The 11,347-nt window shown below is 40.7% G+C and overlaps 1 protein-coding gene across 1 annotated transcript in view; it reads right to left on the bottom strand.

Annotated features, from left to right (window-relative positions):
* The window catches only part of LOC106808731 (acetylcholinesterase-like), a 37,396-nt gene extending 34,375 nt beyond the window's left edge, over positions 1-3,021 (bottom strand). Inside the window, exon 1 of the mRNA XM_014811563.1 lies at positions 2,790-3,021. The gene's annotated coding sequence lies outside the window, so the exon portion shown is untranslated. The remainder of the gene's footprint in view (positions 1-2,789) is intronic.
* Between the last annotated feature and the right edge of the window lie 8,326 nt (positions 3,022-11,347).

The raw sequence follows: 11,347 nt of genomic DNA, 5'->3' as shown, positions 1-11,347 counted from the left end.
TAGATGATAGAAGCTAGATGATAGAAGCAAAATGATAGAAGCTAGAGGATAGACATTAGATAATAGAAGCCAGAGGGCAGTAGCTAGAGGATAGAAGCTAGATAATAGAAGCTAGATGATAGAAGCTAGATGATAGAAGCAAAATGATAGAAGCTAGAGGATAGACATTAGATAATAGAAGCTAGAGGGTAGTAGCTAGAGGATAGAAGCTAGATAATAGAAGCTAGATGATAGAAGCAAAATGATAGAAGCTAGAGGATAGACATTAGATAATAGAAGCTAGAGGGTAGTAGCTAGAGGATAGAAGCTAGATAATAGAAGCTAGATGATAGAAGCAAAATGATAGAAGCTAGAGGATAGACACTAGATAATAGAAACTAGAGGGTAGTAGCTTGATAATAGAAGCTACATGATAGGGGTTAGCAAGGGTTATAAGAAACAAGCATCTTCGTTCATTTATTTAAACTCATTGCACACATTGCGTCATTAACATTTCACCAGGCGTTCAACCCGGCTAACGAACATAACTTTTCAATCAATGAGCAGTATATATGGATCGCTCTTCGCCTCTTCGTGCCGCATACTGCCAACAGCTAATTCTACGATGCGCACATTCGTGAAGCACTGGAAAGAACTCAAACAAATGCAAACACGATGTTTTTATATTCGATCGCAGCTGGCGCTGCGAGAGAACGACTTTCATTTCTCTCAGCACAACTTCATGACGTGATGATGGCGGTAGAGTCACCGAAGTGTTAACTAAAATCTAGGAATGGATTTCGTTCCCTTTCCAGAAACTGTTTACGGCGTGCTGTGTAGGATAAGGAATAACTCGGAAAGGCTGTGCCTTGGAATCAAGTTGGAATCAACCATGCTTAGCAATTTCATCCGAACTTACGATAGGCTACTGTCAAGAGATTCGGAATAAATATTAACCGGAATGGATGAATATGGGATAAAGCATGAGCACGATGTTAGCGCGAGTTTTCACAACCGGTCTAGTTGTCGTTGTCAATCGGAATGACGTCACTTGATCGCAATAATAATCTCCGCGTGCTCGCATAATACGATACATAGAATCGGAAGGCGTGTGCTCATCGTGCGCACGCTCAATGTAAAAGGTTACCCCTTGTTAAGGTCTCCTAACTCAATCGAAGGATTCAATATAAATTACCATGTCTTACTTCATCGTAACTTGTCCTCGGGATTACATTGAGTGACGTAGGTATGAGGCCACTGCTCAAACTAACCACAAATTCTACGCCAAGTACTGGGAGTAATTACTAGCGACGGCGAAAATCTTCTCCTTCAGCAAAATGCAAATGAAAATCGCATAACGCAGAAAACCAAACAACAAAAGCCTTGAAAACCGTCGTTGAACTTTTACCTGAGACGAACAATATCTTGCTCAAGTTAAGAACATTATAGTCTGCAAACCACCTAATCGTCGATAAGACGTATACTTAATGGCACTACATATCCGAGGTTTTACGAATCTATGGTGTAAAATTAAAAAAGAAGACGGTAATTATTAGAATTGAGCGACCCGCATTTAGTGACACGCGCATCGTGATTGTGTTCATGCCAATAGAAAACTCGAGAGAATTATAATATGTAAAAGTCAAGACGTGGTGCGTGGTGGACAGCATTCATTATCGGCATTTAGCACGTATCAAAGAAGTACTTTCTAAACTAGATACCAAGACGCTTCCTCTGTGAGCTTACAAAATTTGTAAGCTCACAGAGGAAGTAATCACCCTTAAATGCCAACCATCCTTTTATTTGATTAAACAATTACATTTTCATTAATTATGCGCATCTGTTGCACGCGTCACTGGAAGAAAATGTATGAGTTAACCCTAGCTAGCATTTTAATATTTACTTGGAGAGCACTTACATGGCGTTCATGAACACACGTTTCTTAATATGTCATATGTAGGTAACCAGCGGCACTTGGGTCATTTCAATAATGAAATGGTAAATACGCACACAATGTATTTACAACAGTCGTAATGTGTGTGTACTCTCTATCGCATAATAACTCTACGTAAAATGCCGTTGAAATGCGCTTTCGTAGAGTTCTTCTCTTTCTTTCTATGAGATAGAGTTCCGATTAAGAGAAATTCCGAAAGACCCTTCTATATTTCTGTGACTTTGTGCAGTGGCGTGCGTGCGGTGGGATTGTATCAAGAGCGTATTAAGAACCTTCTTAATACGCTCTTGATTGTAGGAAAAAGGAGTATTTAAACGACATTTACGTGGAATGACGATAGAGAGTATAAAACATTAAGGCCTTAGTAGCAAATACAATTTGTGTTAATTTACAAGCATTTTACTATTCAAACAACCCAATTAAGTGCCAGTGCAGGTAACGTACAGATTTGCGTAACACTTCTTACTATGCCGACCGCGGTAGCGAGTGACTCACGTATATACTGGAAGAATTAACTGTGCTGTACCTTCCCTTGTCCCCACTACGCGCACCTGTATACATAATAGCACTTTTTTGCCTTTCGGATTCCACGCTGTGCAGATACTGTTAAATGCGTACATAACTATAATGAAATGCGTTTAATTATTTAGGGAAGTCTACGCTTTCGCGACACTATCGACCTCCACGCATTAGCAATTCACATTATAGCCAGCTTTTATAATTGTATACGAAACACGCGATATTTTTTTCTTCTGGCATCTCATTAGCGACTTCGCGCACGACCTGTCCCCCTCTCTCGCTCTCTCTCGCTCGCTCCCCTCTCCATCTTTCCCATCAGATATAATTACTCGCTTACCTCGCTCACACCGTATCCGTCCTGAAATCACTCCTGTGGGGATGAGAAACCGCTACAAGCCTTCCGGTGATACTACTCTAAACAGCTACAAGCTTTCTCTCTTTCGCTTCCTCTCTCCCTCTCTCTTCTCTTTCGCTGCGTGACTGTGGGCATGCAGACGCATGTACGTACCAGCTGGTCGCGCACGCCGCTACACGAGTGCATGCGTTCTACTCGCTCTCTCCTCTAGTTCTCTCTCCCTCTCATCGGCTCGCGCTCACTGTCTGTCTCTGTAGGCATGCGCCGCGGCCGATCATGCAGCGATGAGACGGCGTGGAAAGCGCGCGACCAGCCGCGTAGCAGCGGCAGCAGCCGCAGTAGTGGCACAGCGACAGCAGCAGTAGCAACAACAACGACAGCAACAGCAGCAGCAGCGGCCGCAGCAATAACAACAAAAACATCAACAACAACAAACGTGGCAGCAGAAGAAGGATGGGGAGGAGAAGGAGAGGGTGAAGAGAACAACACGAGAGAGGAAAGTAGGGGGAGAAGGAGAAGAAGGATGAGGAGGAGCAGGAGGGGGAGGAGCAACAACAGCAGTAGTATCATCATTATCAACATCTTCATTATCATCATCATCATCATCATCATCATCATCATCATCATCATCACCATCCATATTATTATTATTATTATTATTATTATTATTATTCTTGAACTAAAACACGGCGGTCTATTTTCAGAAACATCGTGTGTAATTATGACATCACAAGTCTAAAATGTCATAACATTTTAAGTGAAGTGTCATGCAAAAGTTATGACATTTTAGACTCAAGACAGTCATAAACCATTTACGATATTTCTGACAACGGGGCCCTGTGCTTGTGGCTTGCTGGCATTATTGCTATGATAAAACACAATACACCGTGTTCCACCTAGCATCACCTATGGTGCGCTGCGCTTTTATCAGATCAATATTGAATATTTACTTGGCCCCTAATTAGTTAATACGTAGCGCGTGACTGAGCGACCATACCAACGCGCGTGGTTTATAATAATGCCAATTCACTGTAAAGACCATGCAACAGAAAGCAGCTAGCCTGGACGGATGCCAAAAATGATACCTGCCAATACCTGCACGCTGCCGAGCTATACCGATGATGCACGTACGTCTACGAGAAGCGGTCGGCAGCAACGATGTTTCGATTTATATCAGTGCTAGTGAGAATAACAGCTGGTGGCAGAGCGGGTTATTTTCGCTATCGTTGGCGTTGCTAACCACAACGTCCCCCTCCCGCAACCACGACGGAGTCCGGAATATCACGATTAAGTACTCAATACATCTACTCTCAATGTCATATACAATGTATACACCGGTTTCTCACTGTTATTCATTTTAAGATATTACAGATATTTGGAGAGCAAAGATAAGCTGGAAATTATCAGAATAATAGGTAGTAGATAAATAAGAAGTGTCTCCAAACCTCCTCGGGAATTCACTTTCGTAGTATCGCTTTGCTGATTGCGCCCACGCAGAGTACATTCCCAATTCAACGGTAATTCATGTATATTTAGCAGGACCTATGACTATTAAACACACCGTATCTTAAAAGACTTATGGGACAACGCAATTAAAACGTTTGTATGTATTAAAACACATCAGCTGAACACGAGATCACGCAAGCGTGCATTTATGTACAAGTTTACCACAGCTCGCAATAATATGCAGTTAACTATATCGTTCAACGCGGTTTAGGTATTCGCGGAAATTCAGTTAAACCATTACGAAATTATTTCACTACACGGAAATTTTCAGTATTACATGATCTACGCTCGAGGGCAATAGAAGGTTAAGGTAGTGCACGCAGCAACGCCAACACTTCTTTGGTTGTATCCCAAATATCCTATCGCTACCAAATTTATTTTTACCTTTGTTTAGAATATGGAGTTTTTGCTTTTATTTTTATAGCTTTTGGTAATAGTTGGCTAAAGAAATTTGCAAAATAAATAAATATCTGTAAATGCATTCATTGCTGATTACTGCAAGATTCCCTAAGCATCATACATTGTTGTTCACTACTGTTACGACACCAAATTAAGTTTGCTCACTCTCCCTGCTCTCTCTCGCTTCCTTTTTTCTCAGGCTATCTCCCTCTTTCTCTGCCCTCACACACGCACACATATATATACATACTACTACCATATATAATAATAATAATAATAATAATCGTGATGGTGATGATGCATGATGATGATGATTGATGAATGATTGATGGGTAATGAAGATGTATAATATTGATACTACTGCTGTTGTTGTCCTCTCCTCCTGATCGTCCTATCCTCTCCTTCTCCTCTTCTCCTCTTCCATCTCTGTGTTGTTCTTCTCCCTTCCTTTCCTCCCATCTTCTTCTGCGCTGCAGACGTTTGTGTTGTTGATGTTTTTGTTGTTATGCTGGCGGCCGCTGTCTGCTTGTGTTGCTGCCGTAGTTGTTGCCTCTGTCTGCCTGTCGCTTGCCACTACTGAGCGCTGCTGCCGCTGCTACGACGGCTGGTCGCGCGCTTTCCACGACCGTCTATCGCTGCAGTGATGGCCGCGCGCATGCTCAGAGACAGACAGTGAGCGCGAGCGATTAATGGAGAGGAACTAGAAGAGAGAGCGAGTAGAACGCATGACTCGTGTAGCGGCGGTGCGCGACCAGCTGGTACGTACATATGCGTTGCATGCCCACAGTAACCGCAGCGAAAGAGAGAAAGAGAGGGAGAGAGAAGCGAAAGAAGAGAAAGCTTGTAGCTGTTTAGAGTATATACCTGAGAGTTGGCGGTTTCTCATCCCCAATGGAGTGATTTAAGACGGATACGTGTGAGCGAGGTAGCGAGTATATCTGATGGAAAGAATGGAGAGGGAGCGACGGAGAGAGAGCGAGCAGAGGGGGACAGGTTCGTGCGCGAGTCGCTAATAGATTCCAGAAGAAAAAAAATATCTGCGTGTTTTATCAATGTTAAAAAGTGAATTGTTGATTGCTTGGCTGGAGGTCGATAGTGTCGCGAAACGTTAGACTTCCCTAAATAATTAAACGCATTTTCATTATAGTTATGTACGCATTTAACAGTATTGCAAGCGTGGAATCCGAAAGCCAAAAAGTGCTATTATGCTATACATGTGTGGTGGCGCGTGTGGGGACAGGAAGGTACAGACAGTTTTCTTCGCAGTATAAACTGAGTCACTCGCCCTCGGTCAGAATAAGAAGGTTACGGTCAAATCTTATCGTTACCTGCACTGCAACTTTATTTGGTTTGTGTGAATATAAATGATTGTAATTAACACAAATTGTATTGCTACTAAGGCCTTAATGTTATACTCTATCTACTGCATCACGTAAATGTCGTTTAATACTCTTTTTCCTACATCAAGAACGGTATTAAGAAGGTTTGAATACCTCTTGATACAATACCTCCGCCGTCACGCCACGGCAACAAAGTCACAGAAAATAGAGGGTTTCGAATTTCTATAATCGAACTCTATGCTCAATAGAAAGAAGACGAAAACTTACGGAGGCGCATTCAACGGAATTTTACGTAGAGTTACTTATGCGATAGAGAGTAACATCACACATTACGACTGTTTGTAAATACTATTGTGTGCGTAATTTACCATCTCATTATTGAAATGACCAAAGTGCGCTGGTTACCTAACATATTAATATTATTAAGAAATCGTGTGTTCTGAACGCCATTAAGTGATGCTCCAAGTTAATGTTAAAATGCTAGCTAGGGTTAACTATACAGTTCTTCCCATGACGCGTGCAACAGATGCGACATAAGTTAATGAATGTAATTGTTTAATATAATAAAGGATGGTTGCATTTAGGGGATTACTTCCTCTGTGAGTTAACAAATTTTGTAAGCTCACAGAGAAACGTCTTGGTATATAGTTAAAAGTACTTCTTTGATACTGCTAAATGCGGATAATGATGCTGTTCCACACGCACCACGTCTTGATTTTACATATATAGTTCTCGAGATTTTCTATTGGCTATAGACGACAATCCGATGCCGCGTGTCACTAATGCGTCGCTCATTAATATATTACCTGTCTTCTTTTTAATTTTACACCATAATTCGTAAACCTGGATAGTGTAGTGCATTAAGTATCGTCTTATGACGATTAGTGGTTTGCAGACTATAAGATTTCTAACTGAGCAGATATTGTTCGTCTCAGGTAAAAGTTCAACGACGTTTCAATGCTTTTGTGTTGTTTTCTGCGTTATGCGATTTCATTTGCATTTTTGCGAAGGAGAATTTCGCCGTCGCTATAATTACCTTCCAGTATTGCGTAGTAATTTTGGTTAGTTGAGGCATGGCTCATACTACGGCACATCAATGTAATTCCGAGGCGACAAGTACGATGAAGTAAGAGCATGGTAATTTATATTGAATCCTTCGATTGAGTTAGGAACCTTAACAAGGGCCCTAACTTTTACAATTGAGCGTGTCGCACGGATGAGCACACGCCTTCCGATTCTAATTTATCGTATTATGCGAGCCCGCGAGATTTCTTATTGCGATCAAGTGTAAGTCAATTCCAATTGACAACGAAACTAGAACCGTGTTGAAAACTCGCGCTACATCGGCTCATGCTTATCACATTTCATCATATCGGTTAATATTATTCCGAATCTCTTGACAGGAGCCTATCTAGTAATTCGGATGAAATTGCTAAGCATGGTTGATTCCGAACTTGCATTCCAAGGCACAGCCTTCGAGATTTATTTCTATCCTAGCACAGCACGCCGTAAACATATTTCTGGAAAGGAACGAAATCATTCCAGATTTAGTTACACTTCGGGACTTCTTACGCCATCACACGTTCATAGAGTTGTGCTGAGAGAAATAGTCGTTCTCTCGCAGCGCAGCTGCGATTGAATATAAAACATCGTGTTTGCATTTGGTTTGATTCTGTCAGTGCTTCACGAATGTGCGCATCATAGATCTAGTGTTGCAGTTATGGCGCACGAAGAGCGAAAGAGCGATCCATATATACTTGCTCATTGATTGAAAAGTTATGTCGTAGCCGGTTTGAACCCTGGTGAAATTTAATGAGCAATGTTGCAATGAATTTTAAAAATGCAAGCGAAGATGCTGTTTCTAAACCTTGCAACCCCTATCATGTAGTTCTATTACAAGTCTACTACCTCTAGTTTCTATTATCTTAGTGTCTATACTCTAGCTTCTAATCATTTGCTTCTTCATTCTAGCTTCTAATATCTAGCTTCTATCCTTCTAGCTTACCCTCTATTTCTTTATCTTAATTGTCTATCCATCTAGCTTCTATCATTTTGCTTCTATCATCTAGCTTCTACAACTCTAGTTCTATATCTAGCTTCATCCTCTAGCTACTGCCTCGCTTCTATATCTCGCTCTGGTCTACTAAGGCATATGGCGGTGTACGCAGACCCGAGCATGACGACAACACTGCATTAATCTACATGAGAATGAAAATTTATTCGCCCAAAATACGTTTCACCATATTTTGTCGGCATATAATGAGATGCTCATTTAAAGTCGAGAGCGTTTTTTACATAGCATCGGTGCACAGGAAGTTGTGTAACGTAGTTTCTTTTCTAAGAGGTCAGAGATTTTTTAGACGGCAATAATTTGCAACGTAAATTCGAAGCTGATGGCAAAAAGTGGTTGTGTCTGCATTCAACGACACAGGATCATTTTCCCGTTGTAGTAGTTACGCGTTTCCATGTAAGCGTATAAAATCGATCGTGACGTTGTTGCGGTCAATGCGTTGTTACAGTAAACGGTTTAGAATTAATTATTAATCAAGTCGCATGCGTTCTATACCTTCATCATATGTGATCAAATGTGACCGCTGTCACTTGGGTCAGAAACGCTAGTGGAGTCTATATAGGAGACAACGTGAGTGATTATTCATTTAGTGCGATCGCAGGATAATCCTTCGGTTGTTTCTTTTTCTTTCTCTCCTCTGCAACACACTTTCTCTCTTCTTCCACACACCACACACACACACATCACACGTACCACACATCACACACACACACACCACCACAGACACACCACACACACAACACACACAGCACACAAACACCATATTATATTATCATATTATTCTATCTATTATCTATCTATCTTATCTATCTATCTATCTATCTATCTATCATATCTTATTCTAATTATCTAATCTATCTATCTTATCTATCCATCGATTGCACATCGATCGACTCAAACTAACATATTTATCTATCTAATCTATCTTTCTATCTATCAATCTTTCTATCATCGTCGAGATCTCCCTTCCCCCCCCCTCTCTCTCTCGCCTCTATAGATATATATATATATATAATATATATTAGATATATTATAATATATCCCATCACTCCTCCCATCCTCGTTGTTTTCTTTTTTTTCATTCGGTAATCCTATTTCGCGTCTGACTCTATATACTCCCTAGCTTCACTCCGCCCTCCTCTCTCTCTCTCTCTCTCTCTCGTGTGTTTGCGCGCAGCCGGCGCGGCGCGAGTGTGTGTGGCTGTGTGTGTTGGATTGGAACCGTTCACGGTGGGGCGTGTCGGGCTGAACTTGCGCTTCGCCCCGCTAGACCACGAAACGTATACGGCTACGCGTCAACAACGTCCGTAAGATCGCTTAACAGAGATCATCTGGACTTCTTGGCGTTCGCGGAGCTCACGGGCTATCGTTGGCAAAATAGCCACCTATAGCGAATTACCTGATAGCTGGTCAAAAAACTCCCTCGCGTTTTCGTATTAGATAGGATGCGCGTCGGGCGATCTGATATCTGAGATATGGTGTAATAACCGGCGCGGAGCGTTTTGTTCGAAAGGATTTTCAACCTGATAAAATAGCGGCAAGCAAAGACCGGGGTGTTATTAGGTTAGCAGAATGCACCGAATTGTATAAAACGACGGCTGATAACATTTTAAATTTGTTTACTATCTTGATAGGAGATGATATAGAGAGTAACGATAAACCCTGGCCCCTCCTGGACCCGTAAAGATCGGCAGCAAAGATGATGGAAATACTTGATGTGGAAGTGTAGGTAAAAAGAATAACGATAGTGAGAGAGAAAGAGAGAGAGAGAGAGAGAGGCAGAAGAGAGAGAGAGAGAGAGAGGAGGGGAGATGCCGCGCGGAGAGATAGGAACGATAGGTGAGATCGAGAGACAGACAGAAAGAAGCTGAAAGAGCATACAGAATCTGTCAGAGATAGAAGAAACGTGGCAGCGTTGTGTGTGTTGTGTGTGTGCTGTGTGTGTGTGGGTGTGTGTGCTGTGTGTGTGTGTGTGTGTGCTGTGATTATGTGTGCTGTGATACCGTCATGTGGCGAAAGGCTCTACTGTTTCCTCGCCAGTTATATTAGGATGTATTTATTAAGTAGCTTGTATATATAAGGTTAGACGTGGCGAGTGTGCTGTGTGTGTGTGTGTGTGTGTGTGTGTGTGTGTTGTGTGTGTGCTGTGTTGTGCTATGATGTGTCGTGTGGAGTGGCAGAGAACAGGGACGATAGCCTGAGATAAAGGAAGTCGAAGAGAGAGCAGGGAGAGTGAGCAACTTATTTGGTGTCGAGACAGTAGTAACAACAGGTATGATTGCTTAGTGGATCTTGCAGTAATAGCAATCGAATGAATTTACAGATATTTATTTTATTTTGTCAGAAGTTTCTTTAGCGCACTATTCCTTTTATAAGTAGCTGATTAGAATAATTTATGTAATTAGCGTAAAAACTTTTTTTTGTTTTATTATTTTTTTCCTAATACGAACGGTTTTTATATTTTAATTTTTTGGTACTTTTTGATTTTTTGTTTTTTTTTGTGTATATTCTGTTATCTTTAAAGAATTTTTTGTTTTTTTTTTTTTTGTTTCTTTGTTCTTTTTTGCGTGCTATTCTATTTTTCTTTTTTTTGTTTTTATATTTCTGATTGTTTTTTTTTTTTTTTTTTTTTTTTCTTTGATGCGTGTTTTTTATTCTATTTTTTATTTTTTTTTTTTTTTTTTTGTTTACTTGTTTATTTTTTTAATATTTCCTTTTGGTGTTTTATGTGATTTTTATTTTTTTTTTTCGTTATGGTTTCATCTGATATTTTTTTTCTTTCTTGGTCGAGTATCTTCTATAACGTCTTTTTTTGTTACGATTCATAGTTTACTGTCTTATATTATTTTTGCTGACGCCTGTGGTAAATCGTTGTACATACATCACTGCTGTCGTGATCGTCGTGTTTCAGCTGATGTGTTAAATACTAACCAAACGCTTTAATTGCGACGTTGTCCCATTAGTCTTTTAAGATAACGTGTGTTTGAATAGTCATGAGGTCCTGCTATATACATGAGTATGACCGGTTGAATGTTGGGAATGTACCTGTCTGGGCGCAATCAGCAAGGCGATCAGTACGAAAGTGAATTCCCGAGAGGTTTTGGAGACACTTCTTATTATTATATTATCGCATATTATTGCGAGCTGTGGTAAACTTGTACATACATGCACGCTTGCGTGAATCTCCGTGTTCAGCTGATGTGTTTTAATACCATACAAACGTT

The sequence above is a fragment of the Priapulus caudatus genome, unplaced genomic scaffold, assembly GCF_000485595.1.
Source record: "Priapulus caudatus unplaced genomic scaffold, Priapulus_caudatus-5.0.1 Scaffold300, whole genome shotgun sequence".
Taxonomy (NCBI): Eukaryota; Metazoa; Priapulida; class Priapulimorpha; order Priapulimorphida; family Priapulidae; genus Priapulus; species Priapulus caudatus.
The sequence above is the reverse complement of the archived record's forward strand: the minus strand, read 5'-3'. Positions and strand labels throughout refer to the sequence as shown.